The 10,602-nt window shown below is 40.6% G+C and overlaps 1 non-coding gene across 1 annotated transcript; it reads left to right on the top strand.

Moving 5' to 3' along the window:
• Positions 1-129, top strand: LOC141417767 (small Cajal body-specific RNA 20). Its single transcript, XR_012442399.1, has one exon.
• The last annotated feature ends 10,473 nt before the right edge of the window (positions 130-10,602 follow it).

Genomic DNA, 10,602 nt, shown 5'->3' with positions numbered 1-10,602 from the left:
GCCCTCTCTCTCATTGGCCTTGGGGGTCATTCTTCCCTTCAGCCAGGGCTGGAGGCCAAGATCAACCCTTCAGGGTCATTGTCAGGACTGCTCCAAACCAGGCATCCTTGTTTTCTTCCCTCAACATTTAAAGTTAAAAAAAAAAAAAAGGATTGGTCTGCAGCCTGTAGTGCTATTGGGAGGTAGTGAAAACTTTAGGAGGTGGGGCCTAGTCAAAGGGTATTAGGTCATTGGGTTGTAGCTTTTTTTTTTTTAATTTTTATTTTATTCATATGTGCATAGAAGGCTTGGGTTATTTCTCCCCCCTGCCCCCGCCCCTCCCTCTCCCCCCAACCCCCTCACTACCCAGCAGAAACTATTTTGCCCTTATCTCTAATTTTGTTGTAGAGAGAGTATAAGCAATAATAGGAAGGACCAAGGGTTTTTGCTGGCTGAGATAAGGATAGGGGTTGTAGCTTTGAAGGCCTTGGGACCTCGGCCCCTTCCTCTGTGTTCTTCCCAGCCACCATGAGGAATGGTCTCCTCCTCCATGTGCTCCTGCCCTGAGGTACTGTCTGCCACAGACCCAAAGCAACAGGCCAAGTGACCATGAACTGAAACCTCTGACACCATGAACCAAATAAACCTTTCCTCTCTGTAGGTTGATTATCTCGGGTATTTTGTCTCAGTGATGGAAAGTTGATGAACATACATACTAATGTGTTATTTTCTTGTTTTACTGAGTTGATATTGACACTGATGATGCAAAAGCAGTTGGTGGCCTCACTGCTGCCACCAGAGTCATGTTCAAGGCAGTAACCTTAGCTCAGTGCCAGCGGCTCACACCTATAATATTAGCAACTCAAGAGGCAGAGACCAGGAGGATCAAGGTTCAAAGTCAGCCCAGGCAAATAGTTCATGAAACCCTATCTTGAAAAAACTTATCACAAAAAAGGGCTGATGGAGTGACTCAAGTGGTAGAGCACCTGCCTAGCCAGTGTGAGGTCCTGAGTTCAAACCCCAGTCCCACCAAAAAAAGAAAAAAAAAGCCAGTAATTTTAAACTGAACAAGGAGTTATTTAATTCTTCAGTCTCCTGTACTTTGCAGAAAAGAAGTGCCAGTTTCACTGAAGGATGACCTTTTTGGTTTGTTTTGTCTTGTTTTGGTGGTACAGGGAATTGAAACACGGCCTCACACTTGCTAGGCAGGCACTCTACTAGTTGAGCCACACCTCCAGTCTTTTATGCTTTAGTTATTTTTGATAGGGTCTCTGCTTTTGCCCAGGCTGGCCTTGGACCTTGATTCTGAGTAGCTGGAATTATAGGCACGCACCACCATACCTGGCCTTGAAGCACTACATTTTTAATTTTAGTAAGTCTCAGAGTTTGAGTGCATAACTTTTTAACATTCTGTCTGGCAAAATGGAGGTTATACATGAAGCCCTTCTGCTGCAAACAGCCCTGGGGGCGGTGGGGGGTGTTGTTCAAGCTGTGAGCTGAGCTAGCTGCTGTGCTTATGGAACACCATTCTGACTTTAAAAACAATGACTGCTAGCAAACCATGGCCATTCTGTTTATTTGGCTTAACAATGAATGAAGAAAGCTGTCACTTCCAGGAAAACAACTGACTGTATTTGTCCTCAATGATAAAATGAGCTTTCCGTGAAACAGAATTTTCACAGCAGCCTGTATCTGTCTCTTGTTACTTAGGAAGTATTAAAGAGAATGGTGGTGTTATTAGTGTGGTCATTTGATACTGTGGAATAAAATGTATCAACACTTTATTAGATCTCTATGACCCAGTGAACTATTTTTCAACCAAGGCATGATGTCACAAAAAGACCCATTCAAATGGTAGGACCAAGAGATTTTGTTTGTTTGTCTTCTTTTTGTGTGTGCATGGGACTGGGGTTTGAACTCAGGGCCTCATGCTTGCTAGGCAGGCCCTCTACCACTTGAGTCACTTCATCAGCCCCAAGACCAAGGGATTTTAATCTAGAAAAATGTTTGCAATGTGATCCCGTCTAGTGATACACACGTATCGCTAAGCCACCTGGTAATGGCACTTTAGGAAGTAAAGAGTAGTTAAATTGTTTTCAATATTCTCCAAACAACCCACCCTGTTGTTTATGCTTTGGGACATTTGCTCTACTTTAAGGTTGTCACTATTATTACAATTCAAATCTCTTTACATAGGATGCCTGTAATCCTCCCAGCTCCTTGAAAGGCTAGGAGGATCACGGTTCAAGGCCAGCCTGAGCAAGTAGTTTGTAAGATCCCCATCTCCAAAGTAACCAGAGCAAAATGAACTGAAAATGTAACTCGAGGTGGAGCGCCTACTTTATGAGCTTGAAGCTCTGCGTTGAAACCCCAGTTCCATATGTGTACTGGCAGGATCACTTCGTGTTGGAACAAAATGACATATCTCAGCATGCTTTGAAGGAGATCAAGCCACCGCTAACATGGAAGGTGTAGGGGGCTGAGAAGACAGCGCCCTGACATCCTAGCGGGAAGTCAAAAAAAAAAAAGATAACATTTCAGTAAAAATATACACCTCTAACCCTTTCTCTATTCCTATGAGGAAAGTAATAGAAAATACTAAGGTTTTGAATTTTTGCAAGTTCATTAGACTGTAGCTCACACACACAGTGCTTACTTACTTGGTTTATGCATGAAATGGTTAGGAGAAATTGGGGGGGTTCTCGCTCTCCTTTTTTGTACATTTCAGTGCTCAGTCTCTTTCAGATACTCAGTTTTTACAAAAATAGGACCATACTCTGTGATCTTCATTTTTCTTTCTCAATGAGCCAGACACCTCCCATGTGGTCAGTACACATTGTCATTTTCAGTGTCTCTTGTAGGCCAACCTGTATATTATCACAATTTATTTTACTTTCCTTTACTGAAAGATTTTTACAAATATAAATGGAAATGTGAGGAACATTCTTATAATACATGTTTTTTGTTTATTTGTTTTCTTGGCAGTTGTGGGGTTTGAACTGAGGGCCTTGTGCTTGCCAGGCAGGCACTCTACCACTTGAGCCACACTTCCAACTCTTTTTTTTTTTTTTTTTTTTTTTGGTGAACTTATTTTTTATTTTTTTTTTTCATTTTTCTTTTATTATTCATATGTGCATACAAGGCTTGGTTTATTTCTCCCCCCTGCCCCCACCCCCTCCCTTACCACCCACTCCGCCCCCTCCCTCTCCCCCCCTCAATACCCAGCAGAAACTATTTTGCCCTTATCTCTAATTTTGTTGTAGAGAGAGTATAAGCAATAATAGGAAGGAACAAGGGGTTTTGCTGGTTGAGATAAGGATAGCTATACAGGGCATTGACTCACATTGATTTCCTGTGCGTGGTTGTTACCTTCTAGGTTAATTCTTTTTCATCCAACCTTTTCTCTAGTTCCTGGTCTCCTTTTCCTATTGGCCTCAGTTGCTTTTAAGGTATCTGCTTTAGTTTCTCTGCATTAAGGGCAACAAATGCTAGCTAGTTTTTTAGGTGTCTTACCTATCCTCACCCCTCCCTTGTGTGCTCTCGCGTTTATCATGTGCTCATAGTCCAATCCCATTGTTGTGTTTGCCCTTGATCTAATGTCCACATATGAGGGAGAACATACGATTTTTGGTCTTTTGAGCCGGGCTAACCTCACTCAGAATGATGTTCTCCAATTCCATCCATTTACCAGCGAATGATAACATTTCGTTCTTCTTCATGGCTGCATAAAATTCCATTGTGTATAGATACCACATTTTCTTAATCCATTGGTCAGTGCTGGGGCATCTTGGCTGTTTCCATAACTTGGCTATTGTGAATAGTGCCGCAATAAACATGGATGTGCAGGTGCCTCTGGAGTAACAGTCTTTTGGGTATATCCCCAAGAGTGGTATTGCTGGATCAAATGGTAGATCGATGCCCAGCTTTTTAAGTAGCCTCCAAATTTTTTTCCAGAGTGGTTGTACTAGTCTACATTCCCACCAGCAGTGTAAGAGGGTTCCTTTTTCCCCGCATCCTCGCCAACACCTGTTGGTGGTGGTGTTGCTGATGATGGCTATTCTAACAGGGGTGAGGTGGAATCTTAGTGTGGTTTTAATTTGCATTTCCTTTATTGCTAGAGATGGTGAGCATTTTTTCATGTGTTTTCTGGCCATTTGAATTTCTTCTTTTGAGAAAGTTCTGTTTAGTTCACCTGCCCATTTCTTTATTGGTTCATTAGTTTTGGGAGAATTTAGTTTTTTAAGTTCCCTGTATATTCTGGTTATCAGTCCTTTGTCTGATGCATAGTTGGCAAATATTTTCTCCCACTCTGTGGGTGTTCTCTTCAGTTTAGAGACCATTTCTTTTGATGAACAGAAGCTTTTTAGTTTTATGAGGTCCCATTTATCTATGCTATCTCTTAGTTGCTGTGCTGCTGGGGTTTCATTGAGAAAGTTCTTACCTATACCTACTAACTCCAGAGTATTTCCTACTCTTTCTTGTATCAACTTAAGAGTTTGGGGTCTGATATTAAGATCCTTGATCCATTTTGAGTTAATCTTGGTATAGGGTGATATACATGGATCTAGTTTCAGTTTTTTACAGACTGCTAACCAGTTTTCCCAGCAGTTTTTGTTGAAGGGGCTGCTATTTCTCCATCGTATATTTTTAGCTCCTTTGTCAAAGATAAGTTGCTTATAGTTGTGTGGCTTCATATCTGGATCCTCTATTCTGTTCCACTGGTCTTCATGTCTGTTTTTGTGCCAGTACCATGCTGTTTTTATTATTATTGCTTTGTAATATAGTTTGAAGTCAGGTATTGTGATACCTCCTGCATTGTTCTTTTGACTGAGTATTGCCTTGGCTATTCGTGGCCTCTTGTGTTTCCATATAAATTTAACAGTAGATTTTTCAATCTCTTTGATGAATGTCATTGGAATTTTGATGGGAATTGCATTAAACATGTAGATTACTTTGGGGAGTATCGACATTTTTACTATGTTGATTCTACCAATCCATGAGCATGGGAGATCTCTCCACTTTCTATAGTCTTCCTCAATCTCTTTCTTCAGAAGTGTATAGTTTTCCTCGTAGAGGTCTTTCACATCTTTTGTTAGGTTTACACCTAGGTATTTGATTTTGTTTGAGGCTATTGTAAATGGAATTGTTTTCATACATTCTTTTTCCGTTTGCTCATTGTTAGTGTATAGAAATGCTAATGATTTTTCTATGTTGATTTTATATCCTGCTACCTTGCTATAGCTATTGATGATGTCTAGAAGCTTCTGAGTAGAGTTTTTTGGGTCTTTAAGGTATAGGATCATGTCGTCTGCAAATAGGGATATTTTGACAGTTTCTTTACCTATTTGTATTCCTTTTATTCCTTCTTCTTGCCTAATTGCTCTGGCTAGGAATTCCAGTACTACGTTGAATAGGAGTGGAGATAGTGGGCATCCTTGTCTGGTTCCTGATTTTAGAGGGAATGGTTTTAATTTTTCTCCGTTAAGTATAATGCTGGCTGTAGGTTTGTCATATATAGCTTTTATAATGTTGAGGAACTTTCCTTCTATTCCTAGTTTTCTTAGAGCTTTTATCATGAAATGATGTTGGATCTTATCAAAGGCTTTTTCTGCATCTATTGAGATGATCAAGTGGTTTTTGTCTTTGCTTCTGTTAATGTGGTTTATTACGTTTATTGATTTTCGTATGTTGAACCACCCCTGCATCCCTGGGATGAAGCCTACCTGGTCGTGGTGAATAATCTTTTTGATGTGTTGTTGAATTCGGTTTGCCATTATTTTGTTGAGGATTTTTGCATCAATGTTCATTAAGGAGATTGGCCTATAGTTCTCCTTTTTGGAGGTGTCTTTGCCTGGTTTTGGGATAAGTGTAATAGTGGCTTCATAAAATGTGTTTGGCAGTTTTCCTTCCCTTTCTATTTCATGGAACAGTTTAAGGAGGGTTGGTATCAGTTCTTCTTTAAAGGTCTGATAGAATTCAGCAGAGAATCCATCAGGTCCTGGACTTTTCTTTTTGGGGAGACTCTTGATTGCTGCTTCAATTTCATTTTGTGTTATAGGTCTATTCAGGTGATTAATTTCCTCTTGGTTCAGTTTTGGATGATCATATGTATCTAGAAATCTGTCCATTTCTTTTAGATTTTCAAATTTATTTGAATATAGGTTCTCAAAGTAGTCTCTGATGATTTCCTGGACTTCCATGGTGTTTGTTGTTATCTCCCCTTTTGCATTCCTGATTCTACTAATTTGGGTTTTTTCTCTCCTCATTTTAGTCAGGTTTGCCAGGGGTCTATCGATCTTGTTTATTTTTTCAAAGAACCAACTTTTTGTTTCATTAATTCTTTGTATGGTTTTTTTGGTTTCTATTTCGTTGATTTCAGCTCTTATTTTTATTATTTCTCTCCTTCTATTTGTTTTGGGATTTGCTTGTTCTTGTTTTTCTAGGAGTTTGAGATGTATCATTAGGTCATTGATTTGGGATCTTTCAATCTTTTTAATATATGCACTCATGGCTATAAACTTTCCTCTCAAGACTGCCTTAGCTGTGTCCCATAGGTTCTGGTAGGTTGTGTTTTCATTTTCATTGACTTCTAGGAACTTTTTAATTTCCTCTTTTATTGCATCGATGATCCATTCTTCATTAAGTAATGAGTTATTTAGTTTCCAGCTGTTTGCATGTTTTTTGTCTTTACTTTTGTTGTTGAGTTCTACTTTTACTGCATTGTGGTCAGATAGTATGCACGGTATTATTTCTATTTTCTTATATTTGCTGAGGCTTGCTTTGTGCCCTAGGATATGATCTATTTTGGAGAAGGTTCCATGGGCTGCTGAGAAGAATGTATATTGTGTAGAGGTTGGATGAAATGTTCTGTAGACATCTACTAGGTCCACTTGATCTATTGCATATTTTAGATCTTGGATTTCTTTATTGAGTTTTTGTTTGGATGACCTATCTATTGATGATAATGGAGTGTTAAAGTCTCCCACAACCACTGTGTTGGCGTTTATATATGCTTTTAGGTCTTTCAGGGTATGTTTGATGAAATTGGGTGCGTTGACATTGGGTGCGTACAGATTGATGATTATTATTTCCTTTTGGTCTATTTCCCCTTTTATTAGTATGGAATGTCCTTCTTTATCTCGTTTGATCAATGTAGGTTTGAAGTCTACTTTGTCAGAGATAAGTATTGCTACTCCTGCTTGTTTTCGGGGGCCATTGGCTTGGTAAATCTTCTTCCAGCCTTTCATCCTAAGCATATGTTTATTTCTGTCGGTGAGATGAGTCTCCTGTAAGCAACAAATTGTTGGATCTTCTTTTTTAATCCATTTTGTCAAATGGTGTCTTTTGATGGGTGAATTAAGTCCATTAACATTAAGCGTTAGTACTGATAGGGTTCCCTTCCCCCAATCTTCAGCGCTCAGGACACCCCACCCTCTTTCCAGCGTGTCTTAACTGTTCTTATTGCTTAGTACTCAGTTTCTCTTTTTTTCCCGGGTGGAGGTCAGTCTGTCCAGGGGGCTATGCTGCTCTGGCCCAGGCTTGTCTGTGGGGGAACCGCGGTACCGCGAAGCTCACCTGGTCCGCGTCTTCCCAAGCCGTATGGTTCCAGCCACTGGCGGCCCGGGGGCCTCCTCGGTTCTCCGTTTAACGTGAGGTGGAGATTCTCTGCGCCGGCTGGAGATGTGGAGGAGTCAAAGTTATGCCTTTTCTCGGTGATTATGCCTGCAAAGTGTGTCTCCAGCGTCTCTCCAAGATTTCACTATAGGAGGGTCGCTTTCTGCTTCCTACCTCTAGCCGCCATCTTGGAATTTTCCACACTTCCAACTCTTTTCACTCTGATTATTTTGGAGATGGGGTCTTGCTTTTTGCCTGGGCTGGCCTGGACTGCAATCCTTCTATTTGTGCTTTCTGCTGTTTCTGGGATGACAGGCGTGTACCACAATGTCCTGCTTTTCCCTGTTGAGATGGGGTCAGGCAAACTTTTTGCCCAGGGTTGGCCTCAAATCATCCTCCTCCTGATCTCAGCCTCCCAAGTAGCCGGGATTACAGACAGGAGCCACTGATGCCCAGCTTTTCTTTTGTTTTTAGAAAAGAAACATTTTTGATAATTTATTATTCTATGTATTTTTTCTGTTTACTCATATCTATTTTTCTTATTGATGTGTTTATTTTTAAATTAAATTGTAACAGGAGTTTATAAATTAAGACTATTTACCTTTTGTCTTTTATATATGTTCCACATATTTAAAAAACATTTACTTGTCTTTGTTTTGTTGTTGTTTTTTGTTTTTTGCAGTACTGGGGATTGGGGATTGCTTACATGTACGAGGCAGGTGCTCTACCTCTAAGCCACACCCCAGACTTATCAGTCTTTGTAAGTACTTTGATAGCTTCCTTCTTGTTTATTTCTACTTAAAAAAATTTGTGTGGGGGAAGTTGAGATAAGGTCTTGCTTTGTCACTCAGGCTGACCTAGAACTCACTACCCTCCTGCTTCAGTTTCTCAAGTGCTGGGATTACAGAGTGTACCACCACACTCAGCCCCATTTTAAAATTTAAATCATGAATCCAACCTGTATTCATTTGTTTAATGGACAGTTGCAGGACTCTAACTTTTTTCTGCCAGATTGTTAGTTAGTTTCCCAACTGCACTCATGGAATACTAGTCTTTTTCCAGTACTCTGAATATAGACTCTAAATTAATATCTACTCATGTATCTTCATTTGGCTTTTCTGTAGTAAGCACCAAAACGTTTTTATTATTTTAGTCTTTTTTTTTCTTGGTGCTAGGGTTTGAACTCGGGGCCTACACCTTGAGCCATTTTACCAGCCCTTTTTTGTGATGGGTTTTTCAAGATAAAGGCTCGGGAACTACTTGCCTGGGCTGGCTTCGAACCTCAATCCTCCTTATCTCTGCCTCCAGAGTAGCTAGGATTACAAGTGTGACCACCAGTGCCGACTTACCTCAGTTTTGTATACAAATCTAAAAGCAAATTTCACTTTTTTTTTTTTGCAGTGCTGGGCAAGGACTCTGCACCCAGCTCCCAATTTTCCTTTCAAGGTGCATGTTCAGTGGTAGTGAACACATTCCCGGTGGTGCACAACCATCCCCACTACCTCTACAACTCTTTCATCTTTCCAAAGAGAAACTCTGTACCCATTCAGCACTAACCTCCAAGTCTTCCTTGCCTGAGCCCCTGGTAACCTCTAGTCTACTTCCTGTCTCTATGAATTTGCCTCCTCTAGAAAGTTTGTATAAGTGGAGTCATGCAGAATGATACCTTTTGTGTCTGACTTTTTTCATTTAGCATATCATCGAGGTTTGCCCAGGTTGTAGTGTGTACCAGAACTTCATTCTTTTATGTGGCTGAATAATATTCCATTGTGTGTATATACTACGTTTTCTTTATCCATTCATTGGTTGATGGCCACAGGGGCTGTTTCCACTCTTGGTTCTTGTGAGCAAGAACTCTCTTGGTTCTGCTGCGAGCATTGGTACAACGAACGTGTTTGAGAATTAACTAAATTCTGTCTGCTATCACTACATACCTGCTAAAATGGCCAAAAGCCAGAACACTGACAACGGCAAATGCTGGTGAGGATGTGATGGTGGGAATGCAAAATGGTACTGCTGGCTGCTGAGATGGCTCAAGTAGTACAGCACCTGCCTACCAAGCACTAGGTCCTGAGTTCAAACCCCAGTAGCACAAACAAACAAACAAAAAACAAAAACAAAATGAAGAAGAAAAAGGGGGGAGAGGAGGAAGAAAAAATGGTACAAACACTTGTACAGTTTGGCAGTTGTTTACAAAACTAAACACTCTTACCACTCTGTGCAGTATTCATGCTGTTTACCCAAAGGGGTTGGAAACTTATGTCCACACAAAACCCTTCACATGGATTCCATAGCTTATTCATACTGGCCAAACCCTAGATGCAATCAAGGCGTCCTTCAGTAGGTGAGCAGATAAATGAGCTGCGAATATCCAGACAGTGGAAGATTTTGCTGTGTTAACAAGAGATGAACTATGAAGCCATGAAAAGACACCAGGAAAAGTACATGCCTGCCACTAAGTGAGAGAAGCCGATCTGAAGAGACCATCCACATGTGATTCCAAATACATGGCATCTGGGAAAGGCAAAACTATGGAGACTGTCAAACGATCTATGAGAGGCAGAAGGGTTAAGCATGGAGAACTTTTAGGGCAGTGAAATTACTCTGTAGGATGTAATCGTAAATACATGTCATTATACATTTACCAAAACCCACAGAATGTGTGTGATGATTAAAAATGTCTAGGAGAGCCAACCACTGTGACTCATATATATCTGGAATACTAGCTACCAAGGAGGTAGAGATTGGGGATCAAGGTTGGAGGCCAGCCCTGGCAAAAAGATCTCAAGACCTCTAATTCAACAAATAAGCTGGGTGTGGGGGTGCAAGGGCTGACCCTGGGCAAAAATACAATATCCTATTTGAAAATAACTAGAGCAAAAAAGGTCTGGGGCCGTGACTCAAGAGTGCCTGCTTAGTAAGCACAAGGCTGTGAGTTCAAACCCCAGTGCCACTAAAAAAAAATTGTCTGGAAAATTAGTAAAGCACATTTCTGGGTGTGTCTGTGAG

Source organism: Castor canadensis, chromosome 15 (assembly GCF_047511655.1).
Source record: "Castor canadensis chromosome 15, mCasCan1.hap1v2, whole genome shotgun sequence".
Classification (NCBI taxonomy): Eukaryota; Metazoa; Chordata; class Mammalia; order Rodentia; family Castoridae; genus Castor; species Castor canadensis.
The sequence above is the reverse complement of the archived record's forward strand: the minus strand, read 5'-3'. Positions and strand labels throughout refer to the sequence as shown.